Here is a 14,557-nt window from a genome sequence, read left to right as displayed (position 1 = left end):
TAAAGAATTTAATTTGGTGACCTATATTCTAGTCACCTTAATTATACACATATTGTGTCCACATACTAAAAATTGTGCCTGCACATTCCATTTCGTTTGATTTTTAATCTCCATACTTAAGTTCATGATATTATAACTATGTGGTTAATATAAAATCAAAGCACTGGAATTAGCCTCCTTGATTCCTAGATGGAACTATCTGGAAGGGTTATTAATCCACCTCCTTTGTCGACTATTCGTTTAAAATTCCAAGGGTTTTGAATTCCAATGCTTTGTACTCTACAATGATGTTCCCACCCAGAATTGGTCGACTTTACGACGTTCACATGGTGCCCACTTGGCCTCTGGTACGAGGGTAATTGAACGATGGTGATGCTACATGGATATTTGACAGTGGAAACTTGACAGAAAGAAAACCCTAGCTCCTTTTTTGGGTTCTTCTCTTGCCCTAATTCATTTTTGCAACCCCTTTTGGAGTTGTTGCACCGATATGCTAACACACAACCCCAACTCCATTTGGTTGCAATCAATCTCTGCCAAATTTTGGAATGGAGTATCTGGTAGGGTTTTTTTTTTTTTTTTTCTCAGTTTTACATGATATCGTTCCTATTTAATTTTCATCTCGTTCCTATTTAATTTTCATCTGCATTTGATATATTTTAAACCTGTCTTCCTTGGTTTATGTCCAGGACTCTAGAGTGTGACTCCATTGAACGAGAATTGTGCTTGGGTCGATTTCCACGCATTACTATGCAAGAAATTTCTATGACAAACCCCAACTAGTAATAAGAATTCCATTGTTTTTGCTTCTTGTTTTTTCTATTCGATTTATGAATATTCCCTTCCTGTATTCCAAAATTAATGTGATAGTGGTTCCCCTGATTCAATTCACCATGCTCGGACGAGAATAATGTGATAGTGGTTCCCCTGATTCAATTCACCATGCTCGGACGAGCCTTCCACAGTGGAGGAACCATTCCATATTACAGGCAACAAAAATGGGGATTGCAGAGTTTTTTAGGTAACCATCTCCACCAAACCCTATTCGTATTTCGATTCCTTGTTGATAGTTCTAGAATCTGACAATTCATTCTCCTTAAGTGGTAGGGTTAACCTCTATTTTTGTTTTCGATTTCATTTATTTATATTTTTTATTTTATTTTCCTCCAATTCATGGCGCGGGGTTCATGTTCCCCAGTCTCTTGGCAACAGACCACCGACCCCTCCCCTGTGACTAGGTGAGATTTTATTTCCATGGTGTTTTCTCTTTCCACATTCATACCTGCTATTCTATGTTTTCTCTTGAGTTTAGTTTAATTTTGGGTTTTTTGTTTATGTATCAAGTGCAGGTAAGAATGGACCTCGCTTGTATTGCTTTGGGTCACTCGAGTCGGTGATTCAACCTTTGACGAATGCTCTTTCCTTCCACAGGTCGGTGCTCCTGTATACTCAGAAGGGTCTCCTTGTGGCGTTGATGCCCTATACTATTTTATGTGTGGGATTTAATTTCGGTCTTTGGTTGTATCACAAAGTGGGATTCTTGGAATATATCATGTATATTCATCTATACAGTATATTAAATAGCAGAACGCCATTGTGTTTCACTTAGACTTGTAATCTCTCTCTCTCTCTTAGACTTGTAATCTCTCTCTCTCCATCTATACAGTATATTAAATAGCAGAACGCCATTGTGTTTCACTTAGACTTGTAATCTCTCTCTCTCTTTTTAATGGACTGGGTAGTTACCCAAATCCTATTCAAGGCGCTAGAACTGTGTCATTTCATTGTACCCTCTGGAAGTATATATAAATCGTTTTTCCTTCTCTGAATTTAAGTTTAGATCGTTATTCTCATTTATTCGTGTTTTTGTTGCTTTGTGATTACTGAAATTTGACATGGTTTAGATAATTATTGTTCAATTTTGTTTCTCTACAGTGGTAATGGTAACCCTATCGACTCACCTCCTTGACGGCAGAATATAAATGTATCTTTGTTTTTCTCATTCCTGTGTATATTTTGTTTGAGTAATTCATATATTTTTGTGCCCACACATGGTGGTTATCGAACTTAATTTATATCTCTCTTATTAATTTATGATCATCACCAATGGACTTATATCTAAATTGCATTTCCTTACTGATCTGTCTTGCTTGTATAAATGTACATTGTTTTTATCTCGAGTGACTCACTCTAAGACTAATTTGTTGACCTTTTCTAAGTAAGCTTATTCTTTTGTGATCATTTCCAGAGCACTCCATATTATCTTTCGGTGTTTCCCTTTATCCGGTGGTTAAATGAAATGATACAATTGGCAGTTGGCAAACGTCTAGTCATTCTTATATGGTCTAGTCATAAGACTGTTTTTCTCTCTGATTATAATTATATCTTGTTCATTTTCTAGTCTACAATTCAATGGTTATATTAGAATTTAAATGATATTATCGTATCAACGATAATGTAACTAGATTTTCTACACTCATCCCTAACAGGGTATTTCCCCAACTACTGTACTTAGAACCTACAATCCCAAAGAATATACAGTGTTAACTAATGATATCGGTGTTAATTGATCATACCAGTACTATTGGTCTATGTGATTCTTTGACACTTATTAAAGACTCCCAGATTAATACACACACTCCATGCAATACCCATAATTTAACACATCTACTATATGCTCCTCACTTTCTACTCAAGAATGTCACCAACACTACCGTTAATTTGGCCATAGGAACAGGACTCATGGGTTTACCCTAAGAGAAGTTCTATGCAGTATAAATTTCCAGAAAACTAATACTGGCAGCTATGGTGCCATTGACTATCGAGTTTTTCACCTCGCATGATATTTATACAACAAGTTTCTTCCGTAAGTTTTGGTCCCAATTAAAAATAAATCAAAGGGAAAGAATCTCCAAATTTCTTTCTTCTTACCCAAGCATCTCACATTTCCTCTCTTTTTTTTTACATAGTGGTGAAACACATTATATCGATACATAATTAGATATCAAAAGAAAGTAGATTTGGCTGGCTTATAACATTAGTAAGACAAACGAGATGATCATATAGCTTACTCAATGAATTAATGTTCCCAATAATCTCAAGCCAAGATGCCTAAATTTAAATCATCATTCACACTTTTGTAACCAAAATAACCAGCAAGTGTAGATAATAGATTCCTCCATTAACTATTAAGCACAATCCTAAAAACCTTTACAGGAACCAGTAGTCATCCAAGAAATTCAAACTCAAATATACTTAAAATTCTAATTGTATCCGTTGTTGGAACTATTCTTAGGAAACACTATCCTCCTAACCTTGAACTGAATCCTCCAGTTTCCCCCGAGCCAAGATAAGCTTGCCAAAGAATAAACAACCTCTTATGATTCCAGGTAATTTATTTTATACATTATTTCCCTAGCATATTTGTCCTTAGCGACATCCCGCCTTTCATGGGTCTGCCAACCCTCTCGCCTAGGATTTTTTTCTTTTTGAAAAAGATTATTTTTTTCCCTTTTCCTTTAAAGCTTGTTTTTCTCTCCACAACGCTTTATTGACCCTTACTCAGTTTTTTTCTTCAACTTAGTGATTTAATAGATTTTCTCTCCCATCATATTAAATCTTATTAATCATCTCTTAGGGATTTTTAGGAGTGATTTAAGGGAAAATTGTCTTGATCCTATCCACCAATGCTGGCTTCCATATCTTGGCAAGAATCTCTTACTCCAGTGTTTCTTTCCCAAGTAATTTCTAGTTTTCCCTTCTACTTTTTTTTCATTAATAAAATTCATTTATTACATCATCATACTTTATTGTTCATTTTAATTCAAGTCCACCATGGCTTCCTAGCCGTCACAACTAAAAATAGTTCAATCTAAAACAAAATATATTTACATGGAAACTAAGGGGTATTACAGCCTCCATCTTAGTCCATTGAAGTCCATTCTCCCAACTCTGAGTAAATACTGCTACACTGAAGCTGCAAATTCGAACCTCCTGAGGAACAACTTCGAAATTATTGTTCTAATGTGAATCTTGCTCTAATACCATGTAGAAATTTGGTGATAACATTGCAACTTCTCAAGAAATTTGATCTAAATCAAGAGACACAATTCTACTCTACTGCTCTGTGGAAATTAATTAACAATTTATAAAAACATTCATAAACATGCATCAATCACATACACATATGTATCTAGGGGAAACCAACTAGTAAAAACCCCTTAAGCATGCTTGCATTAATCAAATGAGTAGAGAATCTATTACAATTGCTAGCTCTAACCCTGAGCTCAACCTGCAAAAGAATAATTATTCTCTCTGTTGAATGAGAAGATCTAACCCAAACTTAGTCTATTTTTCCCCCACCTGAGCTCCTTGCGCAAATCCTAAGGAAATTAGACCCTATTCTTTAGGACTTTCCTCCAAAATGATTGCTCAATTCCCAAGGATTGATCATTGATTGCATGAAACACCTGTACACTCAAGACTAATCTACAATTGATGTTACACTGCCTTGGAATCTACACCACAACTGATAAATTTAAATTCCTTGCATGCATGAGCTATTTTTGGTTGATTAGTCATTTAATTAGATGATATCTGAGTTAGACTATTGTCCTACTACACAACTGACCTCCAACTAGTTCTATTAACTGTTAGAACTAGTTTAACTGAGTACAACTAGAAATAATTAAACTAGATTGCTATAAATTAGCAATCACACATGCATAATTGAACTCCAAGCCCTCTAACTCAAATTTACTAATCTAACTGAGTGATAAGAGCCATGTCACCTCATTTAATTGCCCGCCCCCAAGTTGTTTGTTGATGTGGAAATTTCGAATTTTCTCAATTTGAACAAGGCTTAGTCAAATTTATCTTTCCTTGCTACACTTATCAACATATGAATCACGGGGCCTTGAAGGGAAACCCAAACAACTTGGGTTATCGAGGCATATTCATAAATCAAGGTGATGATCCAAGGATAGCAAGAAGAAATTGGAGCCTACAGTTGAGATGGGGGTCTTTGTAGGATACACAGAGACTCCACATAACTATAAGGTGTGTTTGGTCTCACTTAGGGTGATAGTAGTGAGGAGAGATGTCAAATTTTATGAGGAGAAGGCTATGAGATTCTATCTAGAGTGAGAGTTGAGTATCCCACCAAAGGAGGAGCTTTTAGCTCCAAAGGAGGAGCTTCATGCAAAGCTTCAGGATGTTGTGGAGTAGCCACATATGGAGGAGTAGACAAGAGGCCAAGTGGAGGCACCCACTCAACCAGAACCTTCCAGAGAGGGGAGGAAGAGAACCAGAGAGCCTAACAGTTTGGTGCAAGATGCATGGGAGCATGTGGGAGCTCCTACATCCTTCCGCAGACAGAGGAGGTCACTAGACAGGCACACTCGCTATATGGCTCTCATGACAGAAATCATTGAGTTAGAGCCTTCCTCATTTGAGGAAGTAGTTTATCAAGCAATGTGGGTTGATGCCATGGTGGAGGAGTATGACTCCATCATGAATAACAGTGTATGGGAGGTGGTGTCGAGACCAAAGAATAAGTCAGTGGTTAGTTCTAGATGGATCTACAAAATGAAGCATGCAGATGATGGGAGCATTGAGAAGTACAAGACCATATTTGTGGCCAAAGGATTCTCACAAGTAGAGAGAGTTGACTATGAGGAAACTTTTCCCCTATGGAAAGATATTCCTTAATCAGAACCATTCTAGCATTGGCTACACAAATGGGGTGGAAGATCCATCAAATGGATGTGAAGATTGCCTTCCTCAATGGTGTTGTTGAGGAAGAAATTTACATAGAGCAACCAGAGGGATTTGAGACTTATGACAAGGAGACACATGTGTGTAGACTCAAGAGAGCCCTGTATGGTCTCAAGCAGGTGCCCCGAGCATGGTACACTCAAATTGACACATATCTTAGTGGATTGGGCTTCACCAAAAGTGAAGTAGATGCCAATCTCTATCACATTGTGGTAGATGGCAAGTTGCTTATATTGGTATTGTATGTTGATGACTTGATACTTATATGGGATGAGCAGTTGATCCACTCTTGCAAGGATTACCTTGCAAGAGAATTCAAGATGAAATACATGGACTTGATGTATTACTTCCTTGGGCTGGAAGTATAGCAGAGTGATGGTGAGTTTTTTGTGATTCAGGGTAAGTATTCCTCTGAAATACTTCAGAGATTTCACATGGAGAATTGCAAGCCTATGGACACACCTCTAGTTATAAATTGGAGGAAGGAACATGGTTCTTCACAAGAGGCAGTAGAGGCTACCATCTACAGACATCTTGTGGGATCCTTGATGTATCTGGTGAACACAAGGCCTGACATATGCTATGCAGTTAATCAGATGAGTCAAGCCATGGTGAAGCCTACCAAATTGTATTGGAAGGTAGCAAAGCATGTGTTAAGATACCTCGGAGGAAAAACCGAGTATGGATTATGGTACAGGAGGGCAGAGGGAGTGAAGCTCGAAGGCTTCACTGATGTAGACTGGGCAAGGAGTCCATCAAACAAGAAAATTAATTTAGGTGTTATCTTCAATGTTGGATCTGTAGCTATTTCCTGGTGTAGCAGGAAATAGAGGTTCGTGGCACTCAGCTCAATGTACATGGCTGCAACTCAAGCAACATGTGAGGCCATATGGCTAAGAAAAATACTTGTGGGTATTTTCATTTAGGTGATGAATCTGACAATGATTATTGTGATAATCAAAGTTGTATTAAACTCTCTAAGAATCCAATATTTCATGATAGGTCCAAGCACATTGATATCAGGTACCATCACTTGTGGGATTATGTGCAGAAGAGAATTATGATGCTCCCGTAAATTCCAACTGAGGAGAGGGATGAAAATATCTTGACAAAGGCATTATCAAAAGGAAAATTTGAATTCCACAGGTGCAAGATAGAGGTGGTGAAAAATATCTTTCTTGCTAAGAGGGAGTGTTAGAAATTGTAGCAAGAAATACTTAATTTGACTTGTACCTTAGTCAAATTGAGTAATTCAATTTTCCAGATTCGCAAGAATTACTTAGACTTCAGTTAGCTAGAGTGACATGGCCTTGTCTACTAGTTAAGTCATTAATTCGAGTTATAGGCTTGGAGTAGAGTTGTGCATCTAGTGATTGCTAAAATTTAGCAATTTATTTCATTTATTTTGAGTTGAACTCAGTTAACTGAGCTCAAGTAATTAATTGAGTTAGTTGAAGGTCAATTGGGTAGTAGAACTATTGTTAACTCAGTGATCTCTCAGTTAAACTAGTCAATCTGCTAAAAATAGCCCAGACATGCATGGAATTCGAATTTCCTAACTGGAGTGGAGGAAAAGGAACATTGTAATTATTAATTATATAATAGTTGAGTGCATAGGCTTGGTAGTTAAGCAGGTGATCAATTCCTTGGGATTTGCTCAAGGAAACAGGGAATTCCCCTATTATTTAGTAGCTCAATTTCTTCTTAATTGTGCAATGAAATAGGAGGAAGTTGGAGCCTTGAATTGGCTAAGTGTTGGCCAAAGCAAGTCAGACAGCAGGAGAACAAGTTTATAGTGCATGGTGTGCTTCAAAGTTGACGCAAGACATTATAATAGTTTCTCATTCTCATCTAATTAATGAAAAACAGTGGAGTGGTTTTTCCTTGTTGGGTTCCCTTGTAAAATCATTGTGTTATTGTGGTTTTGATGGTTTCATGTCATTGCATGTGTTTCTAAATTGTGATTTATATTCCGCATAATTGTGGACGAAATTTGTAGTCTCTTGTTTTCAGTTTGAATTCATTACCAGTAGCAATTTTCAATTAATATCTATAGAGAGTTAGGACTGAAGTATATAATTTTGACTTTGTGGCAAAAATATTTTTATTCTGCCACTCATTTAGTATCCCTAGTATTGATGTATGTCTTGTTTCCGGTTATAATACAAGTTTCTATCAGCTTACAAAAAAAAATATTGTATTGTGTTATACACATTATTGATATAGATTTATCTTAACTTGGAATTTACTAAATAGTGAGATGGATCAAATTTCTCAAAATGTAATTTTCTTTTTCAAGTATAAAACTTGAGAAAAGGTTTATATTTAGAGATTTGATTCCTCTAACCTTTACTAAATGTAGGGTTAAGATGAATCTATGTTGATTCTTAATATTATTATTTATATTTATATAAATTTCACATCTCTATATTCTTACTCTTAATTTTATTAAAATATATATAATTACATGCTTGGCATTTTTTTAGTGACATATTTCATAATTTATTTTAATTTATTTTTTTAAGTGATATTGATTTTATATATATAGTTAATTAGTTTAAGAAAAAAAAAATATTGTAAGTATTACGTTTTTATATAGTTATTAATTACATATTTCTAAATATTATAATTACGAATATAAATCAATTAATAAAAATAAATTATGATAATCTTTTAACACAATATATATATATATATATCCCAAAACAATGAACTCTAATGTAGACTATGACACTATCTCGAGACTATGACATTATTCCTTTTCCCCATTCTCCTAGTCTAAAGGCGATTCAACTTTGCCCAATAACAATGGAATTTTGAATAAGATGTTGACAAAATGTGGCTGAAATTTTGGGAAATCTAGATTTTGGATGTTACAAGTGTTTTTGATTGTGTTGAATATATTTTCACCATCAAAAACAAAATTCAAACACTCATGTTAAATTTATTGAGAAAAATATAATAATTTTGAAAAAAAAAATCACCCTCCCAACAACAACAACTTTGCTTCTACTTAGACAACACTTTTCCATTTCCTTTATACAAATATAATTTACCTTATAATATAGTTAAATAATTTACCTTATACTGTAATTACATGATTTACATTTTTATATAATTACATTTCCGTTTTCAGTTCAAAATAACACAAAATCTCCTTCCCTCCTCATGGAAAAAGCAAAATCATTAGGCAAAGTGTTTTGAGAATGACTAGTGTTTACTTCATCACTCAATTAAAATCACTTTACCACGCATGTCGATAATTGACTCTCGCACTTATCCAACACACAAGAATATCCAGGGGCAAATTGTCAAGAAAAAATTAAGATTCTCGCACGCGAAAACAAAACAATGTATTATACATTAAAAAATCAACTTTAATCATATTATTTACTGTTTGTTTGATTTTTTAACAAAACAGCGTATTATACTTTAAAAAATCAACTTTAATCATATTATTTACTGTTGGTTTGATTTTTTAATATTTTGTATGGTTTTAATTTTTTTCATAAACACAATTAATTTTTTTTATTAAATAGTTATTTTGGATTATTTTGAGTGGTTGAGTATAATGAATGTTATTTTATTTATATAAATTTATATTTTTAGTGGAGAAATATTAAGTTATGATGTTTTATAATATTGTGTTATCAAAAAATAATTAAATCTTGAACATTTTAAGAGTACTGCATAGAATTTTAGCTATTTTTAATATCATTATCAAATATATTATTTGGAAAGGCATTTTTTTTCCTATATTTAATATATAGCCAATTTAATACATGACATTCTAAAAATATTTATAATTAAAAATTAGGTTTATTTTAAGTAAAATATTTTTATATCAATTTTATATATGTGTGAAAAAGACATAAATTTGGCACATGGTATTTAAATAATATTAATAATTAAAAAAAATTATCTTTATTATTAAATGCAATACTTTGAATAGATAAAGATGTAAAATAATTCAAATGAAATAGAATTTTTTATATATATAAAAACTTAAATGCCTTTATTATTAAATGCAATAATTTAAATAGATAAAGATGTAAAATAATTCAAATGAAATACAAAGATTTCTATATATAAAAACGTAAAGTAATTAAAAATAATAAAAAAACTCCATATTTTGTGACAGGTATTTTATATAATTCAAGATTATTGAGATATATAGTGTTTAACATAGAGTTGACAAATAACATAAAAAAGAAAAAAAAAAGTAATAACAAAAATTAATATTTTAATGTAAACCATAAATAAATAGTTTGAAGTCCATGTTTTAGAAAAAACAACCGAAAATGTATATATATACACATATATAGAAATTATACATCTAAGTCTTCTTGAATTATATAAAACACCTATCACAAAATATTGAATTTTTTACTTTTAATTACTCATATATATATAACATTTTAATGGCATGTTGTATAACAAGTAGCAAGCATGCATTTCAATGGTGTGTTGTATGACAAACAGCAAGCAAGCATACATACATACATCTTAACTTAAGATTTATCAAGGGTTAATAAGGATCAAATTCCTAGGGATGTGGACCTTTTTTAAATTGCAAAATTTGAGAAAAAGTTTACACTTTAAATTATTTGATCCCCTAAAAAGATGATAAATCCCTTAGAAATATTTTACACTTAACCGGATTTGATCACCTTTAATTTATAATAGATCCTCAATTAAGATATGTGTCTGCACCCTTGAGCAATTGATCCTTCTGATTTATAATAGATTGTCAATTAAGATATGTGTATGTGCATACTGTCACATCTCTAAACATTAATATTGTCAAAAAAATACAATGAAAATAGTAAATTTAAATTTCATATATATACACAACATATTTAATACAAATCAATACACCTGCCGTATATGATTGATGGCTTTTATGGCTTTACACCAAGTACATATATTGAGATACATTGATATTCACTTAAGTTATTGTTTGGTAGTCTTCGTTGTACATATCTTAATAAAAAGATTATTAAGTCTAATTCCTAATACAATGGACTTGGATACCCGTGAGTTTGCGGGAGCAAGTTCTAGGTTCTTCTGTTTGCTTTATAGCTGTTGGCATCTCCTCAAGAATATCTCTTCATCAACGGTCCTCTGAAACGTGAGTTCATCCAACGGCAATGTGTGAATCCTTATCTCTTTTGTCAGTTGCTTTGTGGAGTGTTTTCGACATTTTCTTTCCATCTAGCAGAGTGTTCTAGCTCTGACCCATGGCTCCAGGTCTCACATAGGTTCGACCTCATTTCTTTGTAATACTGAAATTTGTTTTCCAATACATTGTTGTGTCTCCGCCATGATTATGTGTTTGTCTGATAGGTTCGCAGAGGAGGTTTTGGTGGTTTCCACTTCGAAGGAGCTGCCTTTTAGCCGCAACCCTAGCCAAGTATAGGGTTTTATGATTTAGTTTTGAAGTATCATATATCTATAATTATTGTCTCATTGTTGTATTGATAAGTTGCTCATGTGGCTTGCTAGGTTTCGTCGAAGGTTTCTTACTGCTCGAGTATGGTTGTTCGAGAGCGAGACTTCCTCCCGAAATCTGGTCCGAGTGTTGCAGACTTATTCCTCTTCCAGCCTCCGGGTAATGTGGAAAATGTGTTCTGGAATCTCTTGGATAATGGTTTATCGGACCATCTTGCTATGTTGCTCTTAGATTGAACTAGGTTTATTTCTGTTAGGGTGTACTCTATATCCTCTTAAGTTCAGGTCATGGAGCCTCCATGCCTGTTATTTCAGGTTCTAGGTACGCGACTAAACATGTTTTTTTTGTAATTTTCTGATGTAAACAGTTCCCAAATTGATCTGATATCGATTATGAGTTGTAAATGTTATATTTGGAAATTCCTTACTAGTTTAAGAGCTCTGTCATAAATATTTCTATGTCTGGAATGTTTAATAGCTATTTGGTTTATATATTCGTTACAGAGATACAAAATGCCCAGTATACAGGCTCTCTCCTCTTTGTTCTCTTCTTGGAAGGCATTAACCGACTTTTCCTATTATATTTGCTTCAGTTTGGTTTAAATGTTTGTTCCTGTCATTTTAGTTTTATTCTCTATAAGTAGAAGATGGGGATTCGACCCGCGTCCCTACATGGACTGTACTTGCTTGGTTTCAGTCTTTAATACTTCTTTGCAACAATATCTTGCTCGTTTGGGGTTAGAATTTCTGGGTTCGGTTTTCCCTAATTTCTAGTTGGCAAACTTGTTATTTGCACATGTGACAGATTCGTTCTTAATGCAATCTTCAATTTTTCTCTAATTCAAAATATTTTAAAAGACATGGTTGGATTCAAAATTCAATCTAATAGTTTGTCTGTTAGTATTATTACACAATACTTTCCAGAGTTGTAATTCCTCTGTTTGAAGAGTTCCTAGACAGTTCCAGAACAATTCTTGTCTTTTTTTTAAGTTTCTGCTTTCTTAAGGATTTTCCTGCATTGTAACCCTAGAAGAAAGATTTTTCCTAAAGAAATTTGCTTTCCTAATTAATAGAACATACATAGTTTTTCTTTATGGCCTTCAGATTATGAATTTCTACTAGTGAGCATTTGGCCTTTACTAAACCGGTTCATTTAACCCTTTTCCAAACAGTATACATATTTCTATTCCAACAATACAATTAATCAAACACCATACATATTATGTTGTAATAGTATAGTTAACCTTTAGGAAGTTATACATACTTATCTGATTTTGGTAATTAGTTATTGTTGACTATTTGGATCAAAATCGACTATATGCTGCGAATTACCTCCCAACCTTGAAATTGGCTTCCAAGCCTGACTTTCCACCCCGAGCTATTACTCACATGCAGTAAGACTAACAGTCCTTTTTATCACAGCTCTCTGGTCTTAACCAAACTTAGCTTAGACCAGATATAGCTTATAAACCTCGTCTGGTCTTAACCAGACTTAGCCCCGTCTAGTCTTAACCAGACTTCCAAGCCTGAGTCTCCCCTCGAGTTTTTACTCACATGCAGTAAGACTAACAGTCCTTTTTATCACAGCTCTTTGGTCTTAACCAAACTTGGCTTAGACCATATATAGCTTATAAACCTCGTCTGGTCTTAACCAGACTTAGCCCCGTCTGGTCTTAACCAGACTATCACAGCTCTCTGGTCTTAACCAAACTTAGCTTAGACCAGATATAGCTTATAAACCTTGTCTGGTCTTAACTAGACTTAGCCCCGTCTGGTCTTAACCAGACTTAGCTTATAGACCAGATATAACTTATAAACCCTGTCTGAGATCTCAGCGCGGAAACCTTTGTGTCATTCCTTTTCTTTTCTTGTCTCAGGTACGCATACCCTCTTGATCTCTTCCTTAAGAATAAATCTTCAAAGAAGTAGTTAGGGATATGTAACCACCTATCCTAAATACCTGACATATGAGAGTTACATGTTTGTCATCAAAACATTTGCCTCATGCACAACTTAATTAAAATAATAAATATTTAAACTTAAATAGCAATACCCAATTTGCTTAACTCCAGTAATTAACTATTTGCAATCACTAGAAACATCACACATACTTAATATTATGAATTCCTAATAGCATTTAACCAATTATACAACACACCCATTTATCTAAAAATAAATCTAAACAAATATATAAAAACACACATAATATTAAAATATTAAATTTTCATTATTTTAATAAAATATTATATATATATATATATATATATATATATATATATAACTTATTATTAGTATTATTTCTCCACTTGCAACAAAAAAATACATTAATCTCAAAAAAAAAAAATAATAATAATAAATAATCCCTTCAATTACTCTATTTTTCCATCTACTATAATATCAATTCAAATTTAAAAAATATTCATTATAAAATTTAAACAAACCTTCACTTTCATAGTAATTGGTAAAGACGCTCCACTCCGCTACCAGCCAGATATTTTCATCCAAAATATAATCGTTTTAGCTTTCAAAATATCCAGGATCTTTGACAATGTAGTGTCTCCTCTGCTTGCGTTCCAAATTGTCATTGAGCAATCAGTTGACATATGGTTTTCCTCTATCTTTATGTTATTTAAAAGGCCTGTAACTTATACTGAAAAGCATTATTGTTGCTTCCTTCAAATTCAAATCAAACATAATGCAAGTTTCAGTAGTGCTTCTTATCATTAGACCCCACTGCAAATATGTCATAGTTTTAATTGCAATAATTTGGGCAACAATCCTTTTACAAATATTTATTTCCTACTTTAATGACATGTTGATATGTTGATTTGACAACTGTGTTGTTCTGTTTCATATTTTAATTATATATTGATTAGGCAACAATTATGTTATAATTTTGTTCTGTTACAGAACGTTCTGGTTAAAACCGAAAGGCAGTGCTTCCCAGCTGTCTCTGTAAACATTAATGGTGATAACATGTATTCAAAATCATAGGATTTCTTCCATAACTGAAGGGTAGTGCTTCCCACTTGTATTTAAACATTAATGGCGATTTTTGATGCTTCCCACTTGTCTTTAAACATTAATGGCGATTTTTGATGCGTAAAGGGTAATGAGTGATATGGGAAATTTTAGAATGAAATTTATATATGTATGTTAAATTGAATGAAATTATATATATATATATATATATAATTGTATTTATTTTTAAATGTTATTAGTTATATTTAGTGATACAATTTTAGTCATTAAAATTTCTTTTTGATGTGTAAAGTGTAATGAGTGATATGGGAAATTTTAGAATGAAATTTATATATGTGTGTGTCAAATT

General features: G+C 33.2%; 1 long non-coding RNA gene across 2 annotated transcripts; it reads left to right on the top strand.

Moving 5' to 3' along the window:
- Positions 1-260: 260 nt before the first annotated feature.
- On the top strand, positions 261-1,853 carry LOC149225363 (uncharacterized). 2 transcript variants are annotated; one of them, XR_016246957.1, is made up of 5 exons: positions 261-560; positions 690-782; positions 920-1,021; positions 1,199-1,238; positions 1,432-1,853. It is a non-coding gene; the product is annotated as an uncharacterized LOC149225363 (long non-coding RNA). The 2 variants fall into 2 exon arrangements; XR_016246956.1 differs by having other exon boundaries at positions 262-560; positions 966-1,021.
- Positions 1,854-14,557: the final 12,704 nt, after the last annotated feature.

This window comes from Pinus tabuliformis, chromosome J (genome assembly GCF_031772625.1).
Source record: "Pinus tabuliformis cultivar Carrire ecotype Pingquan chromosome J, CPIR1, whole genome shotgun sequence".
In the NCBI taxonomy this organism is placed as follows: Eukaryota; Viridiplantae; Streptophyta; class Pinopsida; order Pinales; family Pinaceae; genus Pinus; species Pinus tabuliformis.
This window is presented reverse-complemented; position numbering and strand designations above follow the sequence as displayed.